This window comes from Belonocnema kinseyi, chromosome 1, assembly GCF_010883055.1.
Source record: "Belonocnema kinseyi isolate 2016_QV_RU_SX_M_011 chromosome 1, B_treatae_v1, whole genome shotgun sequence".
Lineage (NCBI taxonomy): Eukaryota > Metazoa > Arthropoda > Insecta > Hymenoptera > Cynipidae > Belonocnema > Belonocnema kinseyi.
This window is the reverse complement of record NC_046657.1, coordinates 73,966,389-73,976,625: the sequence shown is the minus strand read 5'-3', so window position 1 is coordinate 73,976,625 and position 10,237 is coordinate 73,966,389. Positions and strand designations below refer to the sequence as shown.

The following is a 10,237-nucleotide window of genomic DNA, read 5'->3' as shown; positions in this document are numbered from 1 at the left end:
ACTGTGAACATTAAAAAAACATGGGTTACCTAGAAATATTTTATTTAAAGTTATTGCTATTTTAAATTCAAGAAATAAGCTTCGAAATTTTAAATGTTAAAAATAATTTTTGAAACTAATGTCTTATTGTTGTATTTGTGATCAATAAAATATATTTATACAAAATTCTAATTGTTAAAATTCGGATATTTTATAAATCGGCAATTTTCTGTCAGGAATTTTTGCAATTCGGGAATTTTATAATTCTGAAATTTTAATATTCGAAAATTTTATTATTCGGGAATTTTCCAATTCAGTATTTTTATTTTCTGGCAATTTTATTATTGGTGAATTTTATTTTTCGGCAATTTTCCAATTCGGTATTTTTATTTTTCGGTAATTTTATTATTCGTGTATTTTATTATTCGGGAATTTTCCAAATCGGTATTTTTATTTTTCGGCAATTTTATTATTCGCGAATTTGATTAATCGAGAATTTTCTAATTCGGGATTTTTATAGTTTCGGGAATTTTATTTTTCGGGATTTTTCAGTCGTCCCAAAAAAAAGGGTTTACAAGTTATTAAAGCAACATGGTGCCAAAATATATAATTTTAGAACAAATTTGAGTAAATTTACGAGATATTTAGAAGTTTTTAAACGATTAAAAAACAATGAAAATTTATAAGATATTTTAGACTTTTTTTTAAATTCAGGATAATGACATAAATTTTTTAGGTTCACAAAACAATTTCTTTAGATTTTTTAATATGAAAAATAAACTTTAGGAGAACATTAAAAAAAGATTTTAAAACATCAAATATTTCCTTAAATTTCGAGATAGAGTAGAAGTTTTTAAAGCAAAATGTGTTAATTTGGAAACATTAAAAAATAAAAAATAAATTAAACCATAAAATGCTATAAATATTGCGAAGATTTAAGGAGAATAAAGAAGCTTTTTAAATTGCAGAAGATTTAAAAAAATATTTCTAGGAATTCAAGAGGCTTTGCATAGATTTAAAATATTTTAAACCTTGGAAGCATTTCCGAAAATTTATGGAATACATATTTATTATTTCTTTTGAAATTATAAAAGACCTCAATATCTTTTGAAAAGGCTAACATTTTTCTAATAATCTGTAAAATCCTGTAAAATAAAATATATATATTTTAAATCTTCTACATTCCTTTTTTGACACATCTGAAATATTTAAAAATCTTTCCTAATTGTCAAAACGTTTATTAAGTTTTTTAAACTAATACAAAAAAAAACGTTGCGTAATTTGAAGGAAGGTAAAAAGGTTTAAAATAACGTTACGTAATATGTAAACAAGAATATAAGTATTCAGAAAATGTTAACAAATAAATTGTTATAAGAAAATTGAGTCAATGATAAAAATGAGTATAAAAGTGAGCGCGCGCGTGCGCGCGTACATAATAGGCTAGTAAATTCTAAAATGTTCAACATCAGGAAAATTCCCCACAATATAAAACTCCCAATTTGGACAATTCCCGAAAAATGAAATTCCCTAAAAATAAAATTCCTGAATTGGAAAATTCCCGAATTAAACTATTCCCGAAAAATAAATTCGGTGACATTCAGGTGATTAAAATTTCCAACAATATAAAATTCCGGAAAATGTAAAATTCCCAAATAATAATTTCGGCAATTTTCAAATTCGGCAAACATTCACGATAATGAAAAATTCCCGAAATGTAAAATTCCTTGATAATAAAATTCCTGAATTGGAAAATTCCCGAATAGAACAATTCCCGCTAAAATAAATTCGACAAGTGTTCAAATTACACAATTCTCCACCTCCAGTTTAATTTAAATAAAATATAATTAAAAATGTTAAAAATAAAGATTTGCACTCTTAAAAATCCGAACAAATTGAAAAAAAAAAATTCGAAAAATCTATCTTGAAAAAAAAATTGAAAAACAAACTATATACACCAACATTTTCTTCTGTTGAAAACACAAATTTCTCCCAATTCCAGTTTTTAGAAACTTTAAGAAATTTTAGATAAACTGGGGAATTTTCCTATTCGGGAATTTGTGAAAATAAAATTACCGAATGTGTAAAATTCCCAAACTGTCATATTATTATCGAATTAAAAATTCCAGAGCAATAAAATTCGCGAATAATAAAATACCCTAATAATAAGATTCCAGGATTGGAAAATTTCCGAATTGACCAATTCCCGAAAAATGAATTCGGGAACTTTCCAATTTGTGAACATTCCGGTAAATAAAATTTCCGACAATGTAAAATTATGAAAGAATAAAATTCCTTAATAATAAAATTCCTGAATAGTAATTTCAGGAATTTTAAAATTCCGCAAAAATTCTTCAATATAAAATTCCCGAGGATGGCAAATTCCAGAATAATAAACTTCCCTGATAATAAAATTTCCTGAATTAGAAAATTCTCGGATAATAAATTCTAGAATGTTCAAAGTCGAGAAAATTCCCAACAATGTGTAATTCCCAAATTGGAAAATTCCCAAACTCTTTTATAATATTACCGAATTAGAAAATTCAAGAATAATAAAATTCCTGAATTGGAAATTTCCCGAATAATAAAATTCCCTAATAAAAAAATTGCTGAATAAAAAAATTCCTGAATAGTAGAATTACCAACTCTGTAAAATTGCCAAACTGTTCAGAATATTATCAAATTGAAAAATTCCATAATAATAAAATTCGCTAATAATACAATTCTTGAAGTATAAAATTCCCGAAGAATAAAAATACCCACCATTTCAGAAAAAAATTGAAACAAATGTATCACGTTTATCTTTAGTACCGTTAAAATAACAGATTCCCCATCTCCACTTTAATTTAAATAAAATATAATTAAAAATGTTAAAAAATAAAGAAAGCCCCTTTTAAAAATCAGAAAAAAAATCAAAACAAAAAATTCCTACCATCTTGAAAAAAAATTGAAAACAAAAAACTATATAAACGAAAACTGTCTTCCTTCAAAATTAATAGAAAATTTAAAAATACACATTTTTTCCCAATTTCAATTTTTATAAAATTCATCTTGTTGGATGAAATATTGTCTATTTGTTTAAAAGTTTAACAACTTAGTTCACAATTCATTTTTTAGTTAGAGTTTTATAATTTTTGTTGAAAATTCATCTTTTTGATTTTAAAGTTGACTACATATTTTGTTAAAAATTCCTTTTTTTGTTGAAATTTAATTTCTTATTGAAAATATAACTTTTTGGTTAATTTTTGGTTGATTTATAATTGTATTGTATAATTGTTTTTGGAGAAAATGGGAAATAGTGGAAAGATTGTAATTCCTGGTTGTAATATATTTATATTTTATCAAATCTGATTGCATTATAAATTGCAAATTTATCAGAAAAAAATGAGCAAACTCACTTTATTATTGAACGCGTGATCCTCTGATTTTTTTCTAAAAGTTTACGGGCTGCTGGTCACGGATCCGATAGTCAACTGCAAAAGAAATAAAATAGATAAAAGATAAATAAATCAATGCTGCGGAGCAATTTCGATAGACTTTTCATTATTTTGATTATGCACGTACGCAGTAATTTTTCGAATTTATCTTTAGAACTCTATAGAGATGTGACATTTTTATCGCAGAAAAGTGTAAACATTTCTTGATAAGGTCATTAAATTCTTATTATCAGGTGTTCTCTTTTGTAACAATAATAACAACATTAATTTCTAAATTGTAACTGATTTTAGGAACAGCTATTTATTAAAATGTAATTTAATAATAATACTAATAATAATAACTTATTTAATCATTAATTTATTATTAACATTTTTTAACATTTTATAAAATTATAAATTATAAAATATTAAAATATTATTAATTCAAACAAATAATTCAAACTTTTGTATATGTTTTGAACTGAAAACTACTGAAAAATAAAATTCCCTAATAAGAAAATTCTCGAATAAAAATTTCCTAAATTGAAAAATTACCGAATATTAAAATAAAAATATAAGAAATTGAAATTAGGTTAAAATCAAATAATCAAGTTAATGTATAGAATTCCTGAATTATTGGGATTTGATAGTAATACAAATAAAAAAAGATGATAAAGAATTGAAAAAAGAGAACGAAGGGGATTTGCTAAGTTGAATTTTTATTTTCTTTCCTCTTTTTTTTGGCGAAAATTTTTTTTTCTTTTTCAGAAAAAATATTTTTTTTCAAATTAGGATAGGAGCATTTGATAGTGGTTGTCAACATTTGTCGTTGGATGCTTTGTTTTTAGGAATTCTATACATTACGCTGAATATTAAAATTCTGTAATAATAAAATTCATAAAATTGTAAAATTTCCGAAAAATAAAATTCCCGACTAAGTAAAATTCCTGAATTGCTTATAGTTTTATCGAATTGGAAAATTCCAGAGAAATAAAATTCCTGAATAATAAAATACCCTACTAAAAAGATTCCTGAATTGGAAAATTCAATTAACCTGAATTTCCGAATGTTCAAATGAACGAAATATTTAACCCCATTTCTATTTTCATCAGAAATATTGTCGTAACTGTAATTTAAGTTATGCAATATAAATATTTTTCAATAATAACTTATTTCCAATATAAATGAACAAACATTTGACGACTTTTTCTGGTTTACGAAATCATTAGTAACAAATTTCGTTCATTTGAACGTTCGGAACTTCAAGCACATGAAAATTCACGAATAATAAAATTCCCGAAAAATAAATTCGGGAACATTCCGGTAAAAAAATTCCCGAATATGTAAAATTCCAGAATAATCAAATTCGCGAATAATAAAATTCCTGAAAATGTAAAATTCCCGAATAATAATTTCGGGAATTTTTAAATTCGGAAAAAATTCATGGAAATAAAATTTCCGAGAATGGAAAATTCCGGAAATGGAAAATTCCAGAATAATAAAACTGCCTAATAATAAAAATCCTGAATTAAAAAATTCCCAAATAATAAATTCTGGAATGTTCAAAATCAGAAAAATTCCCGACAATGTAAAACGTCCAAAGTGGAAAATTCCCGAAAAATAAAATTATCTAATAATAAAATGGTTGAATTATGAAATGCCCGAAAAGTAAAATTACCAACTATGTAAAAATCCATAATAAATCTCAAAACAATGTAAAATTTCAGAAAAATAACATTCCCGAAAAATAAAATTCCTTAATGATAAAATTCCTGACAATGTAAAATTAACGAATAATAATTTCGGGAATTTTCAAACTCAGCCAAAATTACAAAAATAAGATTCCCGATAATGGAAAAGTCCCGAATAATAAAATTCCCAAATTAAAAAATTCCCGGACTGTTCATTATATTGTCAAATTGGAAAATTCTAAAATAGTAAAATCCCCGAATTGGATAATTTCCTAATAATAAGATTCTTGAAGTTTGAAATTTCCAGAAAATAAAAATACCGACTGCGTAAAATTCGTGAATCGGAAAATGCCCAAACTGTTTATAATATTACCGAATTGGAAAATTGCAGAATAATAAAATTCCTGAAAATGTAAAATTCCCAAATAATAATTTTGAGAATTTTCAAATTCGACAAAAATGCCCGATAATGGAAAATTCCCTAATGATAAAATTCACGAATAAGAAAATTCCAGAAAAGTAAAATTACCAACTCTATAAAATTCCTAAATTGGAAAATTCTCAAACTGTTCATAATATAACCAAATTGGAAAATTCCAGAATGATAAAATCCCTGAATTGCCTGATTCCTGAATAATGAAACTCTTAAAATTTACAATTCCCGAAAAATAAAAATACCGACAATGTAAAATTCCCGAATTGAAAAATTGGTCAAATAACCAATTGTAGAATTTTCCAATTAGGGAATTCAAGGAATTTCAGAAAATAAAATTGTAGACTGCGTAAAATTGGCGAATCGGAAAATTCTCAAACTGTTTATAATACTATCGAATTGGAAAAATACAGAATAATAAAATCCCCAAATTGGATAATTCCAGAATAATAAAATTCACTAATAATAACATTCTTGAAGTTAAAAATTTCCGCAGAATGAAAATATAGACTCTGTGAAATTCCCGAATTGAAAAATTCCTGAATAATCAATTGAGGAATTTTCCAATTCGGGAATTCAGGAAATGCCAGAAAATAAAATTATAGACTGCGTAAAATTCTCTAACTGTTTATAATATTACCGAATTGGAAAATTACAGAATAATAAAATCCTCGATTTGGAGAATTCCTGAATAATAAGATTCTCGAATTGAAAAATTCTCGAATAATAAATTCTGGAATTTTCGAATTAGGCTTTTTTTAAAGAAAAATTGTTTATTTATTAAAAATACGATATCGAAGTATTTAAAAAATCATTTAAAAAATTGTATACTGATAAAAATATTTCATTATTATATTTTTTATAGATGAATAATATTTATTAAAAAACGAATTTTGAATTGTCTAATTTTCAGCATTTTCAAGCGTCGGCAATTTTCTGTCAGAAGTATTATAACGTCAACACACGACTACAAAATAAAAATCTAACGTCAACACGCGACTACAAAATAAAAATTCACCATTAAACGAACCAAAAAAGAAAAATGGATGATTTTTCATTTCTGAGTCATCCCCCACCACTTTTAGACAAACTACTGTAAATCCAAAATTTTAGAACTTTGTTTTTTACTTGTTTAAACAATTAACAAGTCAAATTGATTATAGTTCAATTTTTTATGTACCCCCCCCCCCCACTATTGAAAAACCATTGTAAATTGGAAAGTTGTTCGGCCACCAAACTACCAAACGTAAAAATTGGCCTACCAAACAGTTATGCTTCAGACTTTATCTTCATTTTTTTGGATATTGTTATTATTTTGAGTTTGACCTTGAGGATTTATTTTTCGTTTTTTTACTAAACTAAAAACCCTCTGACTTTGAAAGTTAATAATCAAATGCTACCAAACAGCTCCACATGTTTGACGATATATAATTTTTTATTTAAGGGGGTTAAAGAGAAAAATAATCTGGTAATTTAACAAAATTGTCAGTAAGTAGAAAATATTTAGTCATTCACATTTTCTAGGACGACTTCCGCCATAGAAAAGTGTCTCCTTCACGGAAACCATATTCCTGTAACGTAAACTGTTACAACAAAAAATTTACTGGAATTTTCCGAATAATAAAATTCCTGAATAATAAGACTCTCGAAAAGTTTATATTATTTAAAAAATTTGAAAATTCCCAAACTTAAATAATTAAAAAAGTTTAAATTATGAAAATAATTGAAGTATTAGAATGAAAATTTTAATTGTTTATATTCGGGCATTTCCTAGTTCAGATATTTTAAGATTTAGTAATTTTCTGTCAGGAATTTTCAAATTCGGCAATTTTATTATTCGGGAATTTTCCAAATCAGGGATTATATTATTTTCTGCAACATTTTTAAAATATGGAACATTTAGGTACTGTGATAGATAAGATAAGAATTTAAGAATTTAATCTTATGTTTTAAAATTTCCTCTATTTGCTAAGAATTCTGCAAAATTAGCAGATTATTTTTCTCGTTAAACAAATATGACTTGCCGCGTGTACAATAATCTGAACGCGTACTTAGAATATTTTATCAAAATTAAAAAAAAAGATGTACTCGAATTTTCTAGAACATTATATTTACCAGGTTTTTTGGAAATAGTATATAATTTACAGAAGTTTCCTTATTATAAAGAGATAATTCTAGTAAATTCTATATGAATAACGAAAATTTGTAATTTCCATATAATTATTTAAAATTACCAGATTATTTTTCTCAGGACGACTGAAAAATCTGGAAAATTTAAATTCCCGAATGGGAAAAATCAAGAATAATAAAATTCCCGAATAATAAAATTTCTTAATAATAAAATTCCTGATAATGTAAAATTCCCATACAATAATTTCGGTAATTTCCAAATTCCTGGAAATAAAATTCCCAATAGAAAATTCCCGAATTGGAAAATTCCAGAATAATAAAATTCCTTAATAATAAAATTCCTGAATTGGTTAATTCACGAATAATGAAATTCATGAATGATTAAGTTCCCGAATAATAAAATTCCCGAACAGTTCATAATTATACCAAACTTAAAAATTTCCGAAATTGTGATGAAATTCCCGGCCAAAAAGTATGACGACTAGTAAATCCCGAAAATTAAAATGGCAGATACTGTAAAATTCCGGAATAATAAAATTCCCGAATAATAAAACTTGTTTATAAAAAAATCCCCGAATGATATAGTTTCCCACAGTTTATGTTCCCAAATTTAAAAGCTGCCGACAGAAAATTTGCCAAATTATAAAATATTGGCAAACTAGAAAACTTTCGAATATAAACAGTTAAAATTTCAATTTTAATAATTTCATTTTTTTTATAAATTAAAAAAAAATGTTAATTTTTAAATTCGGGAAGTTCATAATTTGACAATTTTCTGCCGGGAATTTTATTATTCGGTAATTTTTATTAGTTTGGGAATTTAATTATTCGGGAATTTTTATTAGTTGGGAATTCAATGATTCGGAAATTGTTATTAGTTAGGAATTTTATTCTTCCGGAATTTTAATATGGGGCTGAAAAAAAACGAAAAATAAAATTGCAGACACTATAAAATATTAAGGTTTCTGAATTATAAAAATACGGAATTTAAACAATTAACATTTTTTAGTTTTAAAAGTAATTACATTATCAAAATCAAAATTTTTTACATTCAGGAATTTCCTAGTTCGAATATTTAATAATTCTGTAAAATTCCCGAATTGGAAAATTCCCGAATAATAAAGTTTCCGTGATAAAAACACCGCATTTAAACAATGAACATTTTTTTATTTTTAAAATTGATGAAATTATTAAAATCAAAATTTTTAACATTCAGGAATTTTTTTGTTCGAATATTTAATAATTCTGTACAATTTCCGAATTGGGAATTCCCAAATAATCAATTTCCCGAATAAACAAATTTTCTAATAATAAAATTTCTGAATAATAAAGTTTCCGAATTATAAAATTCCCGAAAAAGTTATAATATTACCGAATTTGAAAATTTCTGACAGAAAATTTCCAAATTATGAAATTCTCGAATTTAAAAAGTGAACATTTTTTTATTTACAAAAATAATAAAATTATTCAAATTAAAATTTCAATTGTTTATACTCGAGAATATTCTAGTATAGATAATGCATAATTCGGCAATTTTCTTTCGGAAATTTTCAAATTCGGTAATATAAACTGTCGGGATTTTATTAAGGAATTTTCCATTTTGGGAATTTTATTATTCGGGAATTTTACAGTATCGGCAATTATAGTTTTCGGAATTTTTTCGTCGTTTTACTTTTCGGTCGGGAATTTTATTACATTTTCGGGAATTTGCAAGTTCTGCAGCATTATACACTGTCCTGGAATTTTACTATTTGGGAATTTTAATTCGGGGATTTACCAATTTGGAGATTTTAATTTTCGGAATTGTTTAGTTGTGAGAAAATTAATCTGATAATTTTAAAGAATTGTTAGTAAGTAGAAAAAAAATTTTTTATTCATCTAGAATTTTCAGGAATGTTCTTTGTGGAAGCTTCTGTAAATCATACACAACGGTCTAAAATATAATAAGATTTTCTGTAAAATCCATAAGAAAATGTTGCAAAATAAACCGAATTTTTTCTCAAGAAAGAGAAATTAGTGTTTTAATTTTAGATGTTTAATTATTTTAATGATAACATTAGTTCAATTCCAATAACACCTGTTTCCGAGTAATTCCGACAAGCCCCGAATCTTCTCGAAGCGTTGTTATAACGATTAGCTGTGTATTTAAAATTCTTATCTCATCTTTCGCAACACCAAAATATACCATATTTGTAAAATATTACAGAAAATGATGAAATTATCGAAAACATTTCCAAGTCTTCATTTTATAAACTTTTTGACAACTTCTAATGGCCGAAAAAAACCTAATAACTAAGGATGAAAATTTAATTTTTAAACAAAAGAATAAATTTTCAAAAATGAATATTAATTTTCTACACAAAAAAACAACGATTTTTCAACCAAATAAATTAATTTCAAACAAAATAGTTCAAATTTGAATTAGAAACTATAAATTTGTAACCGAGTACTTGATTTTTTTAATTAAAAAGAATCATTTTCAACACAAAATGGGACAGTTAAATTTATATTTAAATAAATTAATTTTCAAACAAACTGATGAATTTTCTTATATAATAGTTAAGTTTTTAACCGAAAAACTTATTTTTAAC

The 10,237-nt window shown here is 24.9% G+C and overlaps 1 protein-coding gene across 3 annotated transcripts in view; it reads right to left on the bottom strand.

Annotated features, from left to right (window-relative positions):
• LOC117176338 (phytanoyl-CoA dioxygenase, peroxisomal-like) overlaps positions 1–10,237 on the bottom strand; it is a 153,270-nt gene that overhangs the window by 130,751 nt on the left and 12,282 nt on the right. For 2 of the 3 annotated variants that reach the window (XM_033366587.1, XM_033366581.1), the window contains exon 2: positions 3,375–3,449. The exons of the other annotated variant lie outside the window; for it this stretch is intronic. The gene's annotated coding sequence lies outside the window, so the exon portion shown is untranslated. The remainder of the gene's footprint in view (positions 1–3,374; positions 3,450–10,237) is intronic. 3 annotated transcript variants of the gene reach the window in all.